The following is a 15,083-nucleotide window of genomic DNA, read 5'->3' as shown; positions in this document are numbered from 1 at the left end:
GTCTGAGTTTGTGGAGAAGAGGTGAGGATACTTGGTTCGCATGTTTGCCTCTGCTTCCCAAGTAGCTCCTTCAATGGACTGATTCCTCCAAAGAACTTTGACCAAAGGAATTTATTTGTTCCTTAGTCTGCGAATTTGATGATTAAGGATTTTGCCTGGGACTTCCTCATAAGAGAGACTATTTTGAGCATCTACACTCTCTATGGGGACTACAACTGCTAGGTCACCTATGCACTTCTTTAGAAAGGAGACATGAAACACTGGGTGCACTAATGCGAAGTCTGTAGGTAAGTCAAGCTCATAAGCTACCTTACCGAAACAACTTAGAATACTATAAGAAACAAAATATTGGGGACTAAGCTTCCCCTACTTACGAAATCTCTGCACCCCTTCATGGGAGAGGTTTTCAAATATACATAACCACTAATCTCAAATTCAAAATCTTTCCTTCTCATATCTGCATAAGATTTCTGTCGGCTCTGGACTATCTTAATCCTCTCCCTGATTAACTATACTTTCTATAAGGCATCAAACACCAAGTCAGGCTCCACTACCGCGACCTCACCTACCTCAAACCTACCAATGGGAGATCTACATCTTCTTCTATAGGGAGCCTCAAATGGAGCCATCTATATACTCGAATGATAGCTTTTATTATATACGAACTTAATAAAAGATAAGTGGTCATCCCAGGTACCTTTAAATTTAACAACACATACTCTCAACATATATTCTAAAGTATGAATGGTACTTTCTGCTTGACTATCTGTCTAAAGGTGAAAGGCTGTACTGAGGTAGATTTGGGTACCAAGACCCTTTTGGAAGGCTTTCCAAAAACGAGAGGTGAACTGCATACCTCTATCTGAAATGATGGACAATGGGACAATATGTAGCCTAATGAACTCACTAATATAGAGCTTAGCATAGTCCTCGGCTAAATAAGAGGTATGAACTAGTAAGAAATGGGCTGATTTGGCCAGCCTGTCCACAATAACCCAAATCGAATCATGCTGACAAAGAGTATGAGCCAAACCTGTTATGAAATCTATGTTCACTTTCTCCCACTTCAAAGTGGAAATACTAAACTCCTGTATAGACCGACTAGGCTTCTGATGTTCATTCTTAACCTAATGCCACGTTAATCACTAAGCTGCAAACTCTGTAATATATCTCTTTATCCTACTCTACCAATAGACTTCTCGCAAGTTACGGTACATCTTAGTGGCCCCTGGATGAATAAAGTAATGTGCACCATGCAATTCATCAAGAATTTACTGCCTCAGGCAATCCATACATGGCACCGATAGCCTACCCTAGCAACGCAACATACCATCTCCCCCTTGGGAGAAAATCTTTACTTTTTGGTCTCTGACTGACACCTTCAGCTTAACTAAACTGGGATCTCTATCCTACTTTTCTTTTACCTTGAACTCTAATGAAGATTCCGATCAATTCTACACCCTTACACTACCCTCAGCCAAATCAACTAGATCGATACCTAGTCTCGTAATCAGATGAACTTCCTGAACTAACTTCTTCTTACCATCTTCATTGTGTGCAATACTACCCATGTACAGCCTACTGAGCGCATCTGCCACTATATTGGCCTTGTCGGGGTGAAATAGAATTCTCATGTCATAATCCTACAACAATTCTAACCACCTTCTCTGATGCAAGTTCAGGTTTTTCTGAGATAATACATATAGTAGGCTTTTTTTCCTGTGAACACATCAACATGCACCCCATACAAATAGTGCCTTTAAATCTTTAAGGCAAACACAACCACTACTAATTCAAGATCATGGGTGGGATATTTCAATTCATGGGGCTTAAGTTGTCTAGAGGAGTAGGAAATAATCTTATCTCTCTGCATCAAAACACACCCTAAACCAACTTTGGAAACATCACAATATACTACAAATCCATCTGAACTATCTACTAAAGTCAAAATTGGGGCTTTGGTGAGTCGAGTATTCAACTCTAGAAAACTCTACTCTCAAGAATCTGACCACTGGAACTTTACTTTCTTCTGAGTTAATATAAACATAGGGGATAAAACAGATGAAAAATCATCAACAAAACGTTGGTAATAGGCAGCCAAACCCAAGAAACTCCTAATATTATATGAAGAGATGTGTTTGGGCTAGTTTCGTACTGCTTCAGTCTTTTGAGGATCATCTCTAATGCCATCACCAAAAACAATATGACCAAGGAAAACTACTGACCTTAGCTAAAACTTGCATATCTGGTGGGCTTTGAGAGTCTATAATTCTATTTTGAAATGGTCTGCATGGTCATTTTCACTATGGGAGTAGATAATAATGTCATCGATAAAGACTATGATGAACATGTCCAAGTATTGCTTGAACGCACGGTTTATCAAGTTCATGAAAGTTGCTTGGTCATTGGTAAGATCAAATGACATGACTAGAAACTCAAAGTGACCAGACTTGGTTCTAAAAGTTTTTTTTGAAAGGTAACATTCTCTGACTCCGAGCTGATGATAACCTGATCTAAGGTCTATCTTAGAAAAGTAACTAACACCCTGAAGTTGGTAAAAAAAGTCATCAATTCTAGGAAGTGGATACTTATTATAGACTTTGACTTTGTTCAACTGATGGTAGTCTATACATATTCTAAGAGAACCATTTTTTTTTGCACAAATAAAATTGGTGCATCCCAAGGGGATATGCTAGGCCTGATGAACCCTTTGTCTAAGAGATCCTTCAACTGTTCTTTCAGCTCTTTGAGTTTATCTGGAGCCATTCTATATAATGGAATAGAGATGGGCTGAGTATCAGGAAGAAGGTCCCTTCTGAAGTTAATTTCACTTTTGGGAATAACTCTAGGGAGATCTTTGGGAAACACATATAGAAATTCACTTGCAACAGGAACTGACTCAAGATTAGGAGTCTCAGAACTAGAGTCTTTGACCTATACCAAATGATAGTCACACCCCTTCAATATCATTTTGCTCGTTCTAAGGTAAGAAATAAGTTGACCCTTAAGCATTGTGGTATTACCCCTTCATTCTAGGACAGGTTCATTTTGGGAACTGAAAATAAATAACTCTGTTTCTATAATAAACTGAGGCATAACATTAATAGAGCTAATCCAAGCTGAGAATGACGGTAAATTTTATTATCGCTAACTCTACTAAGTCTGCTAAAGTAACTTTCCAGACTCTATAATCGGACAGTTCCTGTAAACTCACCGAGCTATGATAGAGTTATCCACCGGGGTACAAGCTTAGAAAAGCTCAGTTAGGATTTAGGGACTGACTCTGAAGTTGATGGCTATGTAAAGGATTACAAAATATATAGAATTTTCTAGATATAATAAAGAATAAACATGTAAATGGTAAACTTGTAAAGTACCAGTGGCCACATCAGGAGAACTTTCCTGATCCTGCCAGGACTTGAGTGCCTAGAGCATGTTTGGATGATTATGTTGACTTTGTGAACCCACTTGAGGATATTTTCTGATTCTATGACCTAGTTTTCCACACCTAAAATATACATTGCTGTCAGCCCTACAGACACCATGATGATTTTTGCCATATTTCTGGCAGAGAGGATTTGTTCGAGCACTGCTAACACTACCCTAAGATTTAGAGTGTGTTGCCCTATTCTTATTATCATTTTTTAATTTAGGCACTGAGCACTAGCTGAGGAAGGAGCTGGGACTGAAGACTTTAGGCAGAAATGAGGATGATTACCACCCTTAGCTTATGCTGAGTAAACTTGAAGCTACCTATTCTGTCCCTCTTTTTCTCCCTCTCTTTTTTCTTAGTCTTTTGTTCCTTAATATATTGGGAATGGACCATCAACCTCACTAGACCTATCTTTTTAATCAGCATTGTAGTCCTACACTCATTGACTACACTGTCAGACACACCAGACACAGACTTGCTCATCATAAACCTGCTATCAATTACTACATGGGGAGCATACCTGGCCAACTAAGTAAACTTTAGAGAATACTCCTTCACTATCATGCTGCCATGCTTCAAGTTAGTGAACTATAAAAGCTTATATTCCCTCAACTCCAACAGTAAAAACATATCTAGAAAGGCGGTAGCGAACTTCTCCCATTCTATAGGCCCTACATCTACGACCCTATCTACCTTTCACTACTTAAACTATGTATGAGTCATATCCTGCAACTCATAGGCAGCTAACTAAACATACTCACTAGCAGTTACCCCAATAATGTTTGTTACTTTCTGCACCATGACAAGGGATTCCGGTGGGTTCTCTTCAGACTTAGACCTAGAAAATGAAGGAGGGTTCATTTGGGTGAAGTACCAAATTCTAGCTGTAGTAGTATTGGCCACTAGGTTGGCCTGAATAACAGCTGGGCATTAATTTTAAGCTGCCATAAAATTTGTTAAAATGGTGAAAGCTGCTCAGAATTCTGCGTGGGAGACATACTCATTCCGGGGATATTCCTAAACGGGCGAAGGTGATGGCTGGTTCCAAGTTCTTTTTCCATTGGTCTTTTTGGGAGGCATGTTCTGTAAATGAAAGGAAAAATTAGAATAGACAGAGAGTTTAACTTGAGCTCATGCTCACTCGCAAGATATGAATACTGAAAGAAGGGAACATTTTCCTAAAATGCCTCATAGACTCTTATCCATAAGTGTGGTGCGCTACACGCCCATGCGCAAGACTCTATTTGACGCAGTTTTCAGACTCCCTTAGAATTTTAGAACCTTAGCCTTTGATACCAAGTTTGTAACACCCTGAGACTACACTCTGGGTATCACACGATGCTTATGACCCCAAAGGACCACAAGCTAACCCATGATCGGTACCTTCTGTGAGCATTGAATATAATACTGAAATATATATATGCGAAAGAATACTAAAGATATCATAAGGTTCTCAAAATACTGAAATCTTAGGAACTGAGTATAACTAATAATAATATCTGAAAACTAAATAACTGTCTATGCTAGTTTGAAAGCCTCTAACTGTCTGAATATGGAGTTGATGTGACAAACCCCCAACTAATGCCAACTGAAATAACTACTAAACTGTTGAAATATTGAAATAAGTAAACTCTGTCCTAGAAATATAAGGACTCACCACTATAACTGCTGTTGATAGCCTAAGATGCTATGTACAGTTAGGAACTTGATCATCCAAACATATTATATAAGACATCATAGAGCAAATAAAGAGTATGCATTAGTATGCGGAATGTACTGGTATGCTAAGTTAGGTAAGCTGATATACATGGGTTCCTATGTATAAGCTGATAACTGACTGAATGAACATCGTAAAGTAACTGGATGAGAGTACATTCAAAACATTAACAACTAAACATACTGAATATGCTATACTGCACATATAAATATACATCGTGTATCTGAGATTATACTAAAATTGAATGTTGAATTTTAATGGCTGAGTAACTGATAACTAATAGCCATGGTTCTGTGTATTTTTCTGAGTTCATTACTGAATACTGAGAGTGGAAATGTAACTATGGGAGTGTTCATCTAATTGACATACCCCGATATAGACTAATTTAGGGTCGAACCTGTGACCCCAACTGGAAGGGTTCTAGACCCTTTCCATGGGATACTAAAAATGCTGGTTCAACCCTAATCTGGAAGGAAGACTCATGAAGTATATATTTATGATTGCATCAACCCTAGCATGGCAGGAGGACAACTTACCATATGCTGGCTATGTAGTTCTGTAATGCAGGGACTGCTACTAAAGGTCAAACCCTCTGCTGGCACGAATACCCCAATCCCTGAGTTCGCTCGGTGTGGAATACTACTCCTAGTTGAATTGACACTGAAATGATTACTAAATTGTACTAGGCTTGACTAAACTGACACTGATCATGTTGACTGACTATACTGGGCTGAGTTCACTGAGTTCTATGAACTAAATGAGTACTACTATTATTGACCTTTACTAGGACTAGTTAATAACTATAACAACTAAGTTAATATCTATATTTTGGGTAATAAATACCCCCAGGACTAGATAGCATAATAGATAAAACATAGCAAATCTTGAAAGTATAGCAATAGTCAATTGTCCACTATTCAATCACTGAGACATTTTGTCAAACATTTAGAGGTCATGAATTTGTACATGAATGAGAACACATGCTAAAATGTCATCATTACACTATTCATTTCACATGGACATTCTATTAAACACTTGGGGAGCATAATTAATGTACATGATAATGAACAACACATAACCATCATGAGTACAACTTAAACTTTCAATTTCAAGGGTTTTGGCATAGGAATTACATCAATCAACATATATGCTATCTTATGTTCATGTACTTGTAATTAAATCTTGAATTGAAAACCCATACAACAACATAAATATGAATACAACCCAATTTGTGCATTGAAATCATGAAACTAAAAACTTGTAGTATTAAAAAGGGTTCTTGTACTTCAAAGGAGGAAGGAAACCCAAGGATGAACACCTAACATACCTGAGTGATGAAATTCGTGAAGATTGTTGGGGATTTCTTTGAACTTGAACTTGATGAACTAGGGTTTATTTCTTAAGAGCATTTTGAGAATAATGAATGAATTTTTCCTTTTTTGGGGTTTAATTTCCTCTTTTGGCTTTAATTGTGTAAGGGAAAATGACCTAATTGCCATTGGAAAATTCGAGTTTAATCAAAAAATTATGCCCAGCAATGCAATAGGCGACTGCACCATATTAATGGTGTCGATATGATAGCTGACACACCGCATCAATGCTGTTGATGCGATAGCTAACGCGATGCATCCATATAGCTTTGTCTTGCTATTTTGGTCATCCAAACATGGCCCAAATGATGTCCAAAAATTTAGAAACTCATCCAACATGACTTATTTACATCCTTGATCATGAATAAATTTAAAAATTGACAATCTAAGGTCGTAATAATCGAAAATAAGATCATCCAATTATGAAGGCTAAAAATGATTCTAAGTCTTAAAACTTAGCTAAATTTTTCTAAGTCTGAGACCCCTTATTACAAGCTATATGGGACTGAATTGATCTAAACTATTATAGGGTCTTACAATATCTTCCCCTTGGAACATTCGTCCTTGAATGAGACTGGCTGAACTAAGAGGAACTGAGGAAATGTATTTACATTAACATGCATAACTGAAGCATGACTGAATTCTGGAGATATGACTTATGACTAAATTGTTTCATGAATGCATGAATGATATGAGAATATTATGCAGCCGTAACTGAGTATGGAATATAGCTAATCTAAGGTAGGTTGTTACCTTATGCTGAGTCTAAATTTGCAGAGAAGAGGTGAGGATACTTTGTTTGCATGTCTGCCTCTGCTTCCCAAGTAGCTCCCTCAATGGACTGATTTCACCAAAGAACTTTGACCAAAGGAATTACTTTGTTCCCTAGTCTGCGAATCTGACAATCAAGGATTTCGACAGGGACTTCCTCATAAGAAAGACTGTTTTGAACATCTACACTCTCTATAAGGACTACAACTGCTAGGTCACCTATGAGCTTCTTTAGCAAGAATACATGAAACACTGGGTGCACTGATGCTAAGTCTGTATGTAACTCAAGCTCATAAGCTGCCTTACTTAAACGATTCAGAATCCTATAAGGACCTACATTTCGGGGACTAAGCTTCCCCTTCTTACAAAATCTCTTCATCCCCTTTAAGGGAGAGAATTTCAAATACACATAACCACCAATCCCAAATTCAAGATCTTTCCTTATCACATTTACATAAGATTTCTAGCGGCTCTGGGCTATCTTAAACCTCTACCTGATCAACTGTACTTTCCCTAAGGTATCAAACACCAAGTCAGGCTCAACTACCATAGCCTCACCTATCTCAAACCAACCAATGGGAGATATATATCTTCTCCCATAAAGAATCTCAAATGGAGGAATCTTAATACTAGAATGATAGCTATTATTATACGCGAACTCAATCAAAGGTAAGTGGTCATCCCAAATACCATTAAAGTTAACAACACACGCTCTCAACATATCTTTTAAAGTATGAATGGTCCTTTTTCCTTGACCATCTTTCTGAAGGTGAAAGGCTATACTGAGGTGGACTTGAGTACCAAAACCCTTTTGGAAGGCTTTCCAAAATTGAGAGGTGAACGGCGTACCTCTATCTTAAATTATTGACAATGAGACACCATGTAACCTAACAAAATCTCTGATATAGAGCCTGACATAGTCCTCAGCTGAATAAAAGGTATGAACTTGCAAAAAAATAGGTTGATTTGGTTATCCTTTCCTCAACGACCCAAATCAAATCATGCTAACGATGTGTACGAGGCAAACCTGTCACAAAATCCATGTTCACTTCCTCCCACTTCCAAGTGGGACTACTGAACTTCTATATAAACCCACTAGGCTTCTGTTTTTTAATCTTAACCTGTTGACATATTGAGAACTTAGCTATAAACTATGCAATATCTCTCTTTATCTCAGTCAACCAATAGACTTCACACAAGTCGCGGTCCATTTTAGTGGCCCCTGGATGAATAGAGTAACGCACACCATGCGCTTCATCAATAATTCACTGTCTCATACCATCCACACATGGCACAGATAGGTTACCCTACAAACATAACACACCATCTCCCTCTTGGGATAAAACCTCTAATTTCCAGTCTCTAACTAACACTTTTAGCTTAACTAAACTATGATCTTTGTCCTGCTTTTCTTTCACCTCAAACACTAATAAAGACTCCAAACTATTCTGCATCCATACACTACCCTTAGTTGAATCAACCAGATAGATACCTAGTTTGGCAAACTAATAAACTTCTTGAACTAACTTCTTCCTACCATTCACAATGTGAGACACACTACCTATGGACAACCTACTAAGGGCATCTAACAGAACACTTATGTCCTAGTCCTTCAACAACTCTAACTACCTTCTCTGATGCATGTTCATGTATTTTTAAGAAAATACATACTGCAGGCTTTTTTGGTCTATGAACACATCAACATGCACCCCATACAAATAGTGCCTCTAAATCTTTAAGGAAAACACAACAATAGCTAATTCAAGATTATGGGTGGGATAATTATTTTCATGGGGCTTAATCTGTCTAGAGGCGTAGGCTATAACCTTACCACTCTACATCAAAACACACCTCAAACCAACTCTAAAAGCATCACAATATACTACAAATCTGTCTGAACCATCGGGTAAAGTAAAAACTGTGGCTGTGGTGAGTTGAGTCTTCTCCTAAAAACTCTTCTCACAAGAATTTGACCATTGGAACTTGACGTTATTTTGAGTCAATCTATACATAAGGGATGAACTAGAAGGAAACCCTTCAACAAACCATTGGTAATAGCTAGCCAAACATAAAAAACTCCTGATATCTGATGGAGAGATAGGTTTAGGCCAGTTTCTCACTACTTTGGTATTTAGAGGATCAAGTCTAATTCCATCATCGAAAATATTATGACCAAGGAAAGATACTAACCTTAGCCAAAATTTGCATTTACTGAATTTATTGAACAACTGATGGGCTCTGAGAGTTTGTAATAATATTCTAAGATAGTCTACATGGTAATTTTTACTGTGGAAATATATAAGAATGTCATCAATGAAGAGTATCACAAACATGTCCAAGTACTACTTGAACGCACAATTCATCAAGTCTATGAAATTTGTTGGGGCATTGGTAAGATCAAATGACATGACTAGAAACTCAAAGTGATTATACCGGGTTCTAAAAAGCTATTTTTAGAATGATATATTCTATAACTCTGAGCTGGTGATAGCCTGATCTGAGGTCTATCTTAGAAAAGTAACTGGCACCCTAAAGTTGGTAAAACAAGTTATCAATTCTAGTAAGTGGATACTTATTCTTGACTATGACTTTGTTTAACTGACGGTAGTCTATACATATTCAAAATGAATCATCTTTCTTTCGCACGAATAGAACTGGTGCATCCCAAGGGGGATACGCTGGGCTTGATGAACCCTTTGTTTAAGAGGTCCTTCAACTATTATTTCAACTATTTAAGTTTAGTTGGAGCCATTCTGTATGGTAGAATAGAGATGGGCTAAGTATCAAGAAGAAGGTCTATTCTGAAGTCAATTCCCTTTCAGAAGGAACACTGGGGAGATCTTTGAGAAACACTTCTGGAAATTCATTTGTGATTGGAACTCAAGATTGGGATTCTCAGAACTAGAGTCTTTTACTTACACCAAATGATATACAAACCCTTTGGATATCATTTTTCTCGCTCTAAGGTATGAAATAAGTTGACCCTTAGGTGCTGTGGTACTACCCCTCAATTCTAGGATAGGTTTGTTCAAGAATTGAAAATAGAGAACTCTGTTTCTATAATCAACTTAGGCATAACATTAATGGATCCAATCTATGCTAAGAACGATGTCAAAATCTGCCATCTCTAACTCTACTAAGTCTGTTGAAGTAACTTTTTAAGACACTATAATCGGATAGTTCTTGTATACCCACCAGGCTATGTTAGACTTATCTACTAGGGTAGAGACTGAGAAAGGCTCTGTTAGGATTTCGGGGGCTGACTATGATGTTGATGGCTATATAAAGGGTTACAAAAGATAGAGAAGCTCATAGATATAACAAAGTATAAACATATAAATGGTAAACTTGTAATGTACCAGTGACCACATCAGGAGAACTTTCCTGATCCTGTCAGGATTGGAGTGCATAGTTCCTATTTAGTCATTGTCTACTAGTGGCACTAGAAGCTGCACCCTAGTGAGATAGGTGATCAGACTGAGCTAGGGGACAATTATACTGACTCTATGAACCCACCTGAGGACACTCTCTAATTTTATGACTTGGTTTGCCACACCTAAAATATACATCACTGCTAGCCCTATAGACACCCTGATGATTTTTGCCACATTTCTGGCAGAGAGGATTTGTTCGAGCAATACTAACACTACCTTTAGATTAAAAGTGTGGTGCCCTATCTTTATTATCATTTTTAAATTTAGGCATCGAAGTAATAGCTGAGGACGGAGCTGGGAATGATGACTTTAGGCGGAACTGAGGATGATTACCACCCTCTCACTTAGACTGAGTGAAGTAAAGTACCCTTCTCTGACTTAGGCTGAGTGAAGTTGAAGCTACCTTTTCTAGCATTATTATTCTCCCTCTCTTTCTCCTTAGTCTTATATTCCTCAATCTATTAAGCATAGACCATCAACCTAGCCAAGTCCATCTGCTTAATTAGCATTGCGGTTCTACACTCCTTGACCACACTGTTAGACATACCAGACATGAACTTGCTCATCTTAGACCTGCTATAAAATACCACATGGGAGCATACCTGGCTAACTGAGTAAACTTGAGAGAATACTCCTTCACTAATATGCTGCCCTTCTTCAAGTTAATGAACTCTAAAACCTTAGCTTCCAACAGTTTCAATGGCAGGAACTTATCTAGAAAGGCAGTAGTGAATTCCTCCCATTCTATAGGCCCTACATCAGCGCCCCTATCTACCTTCCACTGCTTAAACCATGTATAAGACACATCCTGTAACTAATAGGGAGCTAAATCAGCCCTCTTACTAGAGGTTACCCCCATAATTTCTTTTACCTTCTGCACTATGTTAAGGAATTCCTATGGGTTCTCTTCAGACTTACACCCTGAAAATGAGTGAGGGTTCATTCGAGTGAAGTCCCGAATTCTAGCTATAGTAGTATTGCCACTGGGTTGGCCTGAATAGTAGCTAGGCATTTATTTTGAGCTACCAAAGAATGTGCTAGAATGGTGAAAACTACTCTAGACACATCCTGTAATTAATAGGCAGCTAAATCACCACTCTTACTGGCGGTTACCCCCATAATGTATTTTACCTTATTCACCATGTCAAGGAATTTCTATGGGTTTTCTTCAGACTTAGACCATGAAAATGAATGAGGGTACATTTGAGTGAAGTCCCAAATTCTAAATACAGTAGTATTGACCACTGGGTTAGGCTGAACCACAGTTGGGCATTTATTTTGAACTGCCACAGAATGTGCTAGAGTGGTGACAACTGCTTTGAATTCTGCGTGAGAGACTTGCTCATTCAGAGGATCTCCTTAAATAGACAAAGGTGCTGGCTGGGTCCCAGTTCTTTTGACGTTGGTCTTTTTGGGAGGCATGTTCTGTAAATGATAGAAATAATTAGATTTGAGAGAGAGTTTAACTGTTGTGAGCATTGAATATAATACTGAAATATATATATGTGGAATAAATCTAAAAATGACATACGGTTCTTAAAATACGAAAATAATAGTAACATAGTATAACTGATAATAACATCTAAAGTCTGAATAACTGTCTATGCTAGTCTGAAAGCCTCTAACTGTTGAAATATAGAGTTGATATGACTAACTCCCAACTAACTTTAGATTAAATAACTACTGAACTGCTAAAATACCAAAATAAGTAAACTCTGTCCTTGAAATATAAGGACTCACCACTATAACTACTACTGATAGCCTTAGATGCAAAGTAAGGTCAAGAACCTGCATGTCCAAACATATTATATGAGTCATCATAAAGCAAATAAAGAGTATGAATCAGTATGCAGAATGTAGTAGTATGCTAAGTGAGGTATGACTGATATACACGGGTTCATATGCATGAGCTGATAACAAACTAAATGAACATCATGAAGTAACTGGCTGAGAGTACATGGAAAATTGTAACTACTGAACATAATGAATATTCTATACTACGCATATGGATATACATCATGTATCTAAGATTATACTAAAACCGAGTGCTAAATTCTGATGGCTGAGTAACTGATAACTAAGAGCCATGGTTCTGTAGAAGTGTCTGAGTTCTTTACTGAATACTGAGGTTGAAACTGTGACTGTGGTAGTGTTCATCTAACCGACATAAACCGATATAGAATAATTTGGGGTCCAACCTGAGACCTCAATTGGAAGGGTGCTAGCACCTTTCCAGGGGATACTAACAATGCTAGGTCAACCCTAATCTAGAAGGATAACTCATGAAATATATATATATGATTGCGTCAACCCTAGTCTGGTAGGAGGAAAACTTACCTTACGCTGGCTACATAGTTCTATAATGCAGGGAATGCTACTAAGGGTCCAACCCTCTGTTGGTAAGATGCCCCCATCTCTGAGTTTGATCGATGCATAATCCTACTCTCAATTGAATTAACACTGAACTGACTACTAGATTGTACTAGGCTTGATTGAACGGACACTGATCGTGTTGGCTGATTGTACTGGACTAAGTTCACTGAGTTCTATTAACTGATTGAGTACTAATGTTGTTGACCTTTACTGGGACTAGTCTATAACTACTATAACTAAGTAGACATCTATATTTTGGGTAATAAATACCTCGAGGACTTGATAGAATAAGAGATAAAACATAACAAATTTGTATAGCATAGCAATAGTAAATTGTCCACAATTCAATCACTGAGACATTTTGTCAAACACTTAGAGGTCATGAATTTGTACATGAATGAGAACACATGCTAACATATGATGATTACTCTATTCATTTCACATGGACATTCTATCAAACACTTGGGGAGCATAATTAATGCACATCATAATGATCAATACATAAACATCATGACTACAACTTAAACTTGCAATTTTAAGGATTTTGGCATAGGAATTACATCAATCAACATACATGCTATCTTATGTTCATGAACTTATAATCAAATCTTGAATTGAAAACATATATAACATCATAAACATGAATACAACCCAATTTACACATATAAATTATGAAACTTAAAACTTGTTATTTTAAAAAAGGGTTCTTGAACTCAAAGGGTGGAAGGAAACCCAAGGATGAACACCTAACATACCCGAGTGACAGAATTTGTGAAGATTGTTGAGGATTTTTTGAAAATTGATCTTGAGGCTGATTAACTAGACTTTATTTCTTGAGAGAATTTTGTGAATAATGAATGAATTTTTCCCTTTGGGGGTTTTAATTTATCTTTTGGCTGAATTGGATGAGGGGAAAAGGATCTAATTGCACTTGTAAAGTTAGAGTTTAGTGAGAAAAATATGCCCAATGATGCAGTAGGTGATATGATGCATTAATGGTGTCGACGCAATGGCCGACGTGCTATCAACGTGATATCTAATGCGACGTATCGATATCACATTGGCTTGCTATTTTGGTCATCTGAACATAACCCAAATGATGTATGAAAATTCTGAAACTCACCCAAGATTACGTATTGACATCCCTGATCATGACTCAATTTAAAAATTGACAATCTAAGGTTGTAAGTATAAAAAATAAGATCATCCAATTATGAAGGCTAAAAATAATTCAAAGTCTTAACACTAAGGTTAATTTTCTAAGTCTAGGACTCGTTATTACAAGCTATATGGGATTAAATTGAACTAGAACTTTTATAGGGTCTTACCAAAATATAAAATTAAAAACACCACCATATTAATTCTTATTTTAAAAATCATAACATAAGATTATTAAAATAACGATAAGACATAATATTGATTTTTTTCAGTTTGCATCAAAGCTGGTGCCACTTTATTATTGTGCATGTAGGAACCTTAATTATTAAATCTAGTAACTTTTTACTGTCAATCATTGGCATACAACAATTTCACTATTTGACATGAAAACTAATTTTAAATTTGAAGTAGAATTCAAATGTTAATAAAGACAAAATACCCTCCTTCCTCTTTCCACCATTATGGCCAAGCATTAATGCAACCATAGTAACTTTATTATTTTTTTACTTTAATCCTACTTTTAAACTAATTGACCAGAAAATGTGAAACCAAGTAAAGTATACTTGTTTTAAAATACTACCCCAAAAGGAATCAGCTATGGTAGTACTAAGTAGAATTTCAATTTTTAGAAAAAAAATAACCCAACATTTTAAGCTGAGTGATTTCTTCTTCGAACTACAATATAAAAACGGCTATATTCTTCCTCCCCTTTCTGATTCTGCTAATATTATAAATGATAAAACTTAACCACTAAATTCCATTCTTATATTGACCATATAATTTAAATAAATTGTAATTTTGACCCACTAAATCCTTAATTAAATTAA

Source organism: Capsicum annuum, chromosome 11 (genome assembly GCF_002878395.1).
Source record: "Capsicum annuum cultivar UCD-10X-F1 chromosome 11, UCD10Xv1.1, whole genome shotgun sequence".
Classification (NCBI taxonomy): domain Eukaryota; kingdom Viridiplantae; phylum Streptophyta; class Magnoliopsida; order Solanales; family Solanaceae; genus Capsicum; species Capsicum annuum.
The sequence above is the reverse complement of the archived record's forward strand: the minus strand, read 5'-3'. Positions refer to the sequence as shown.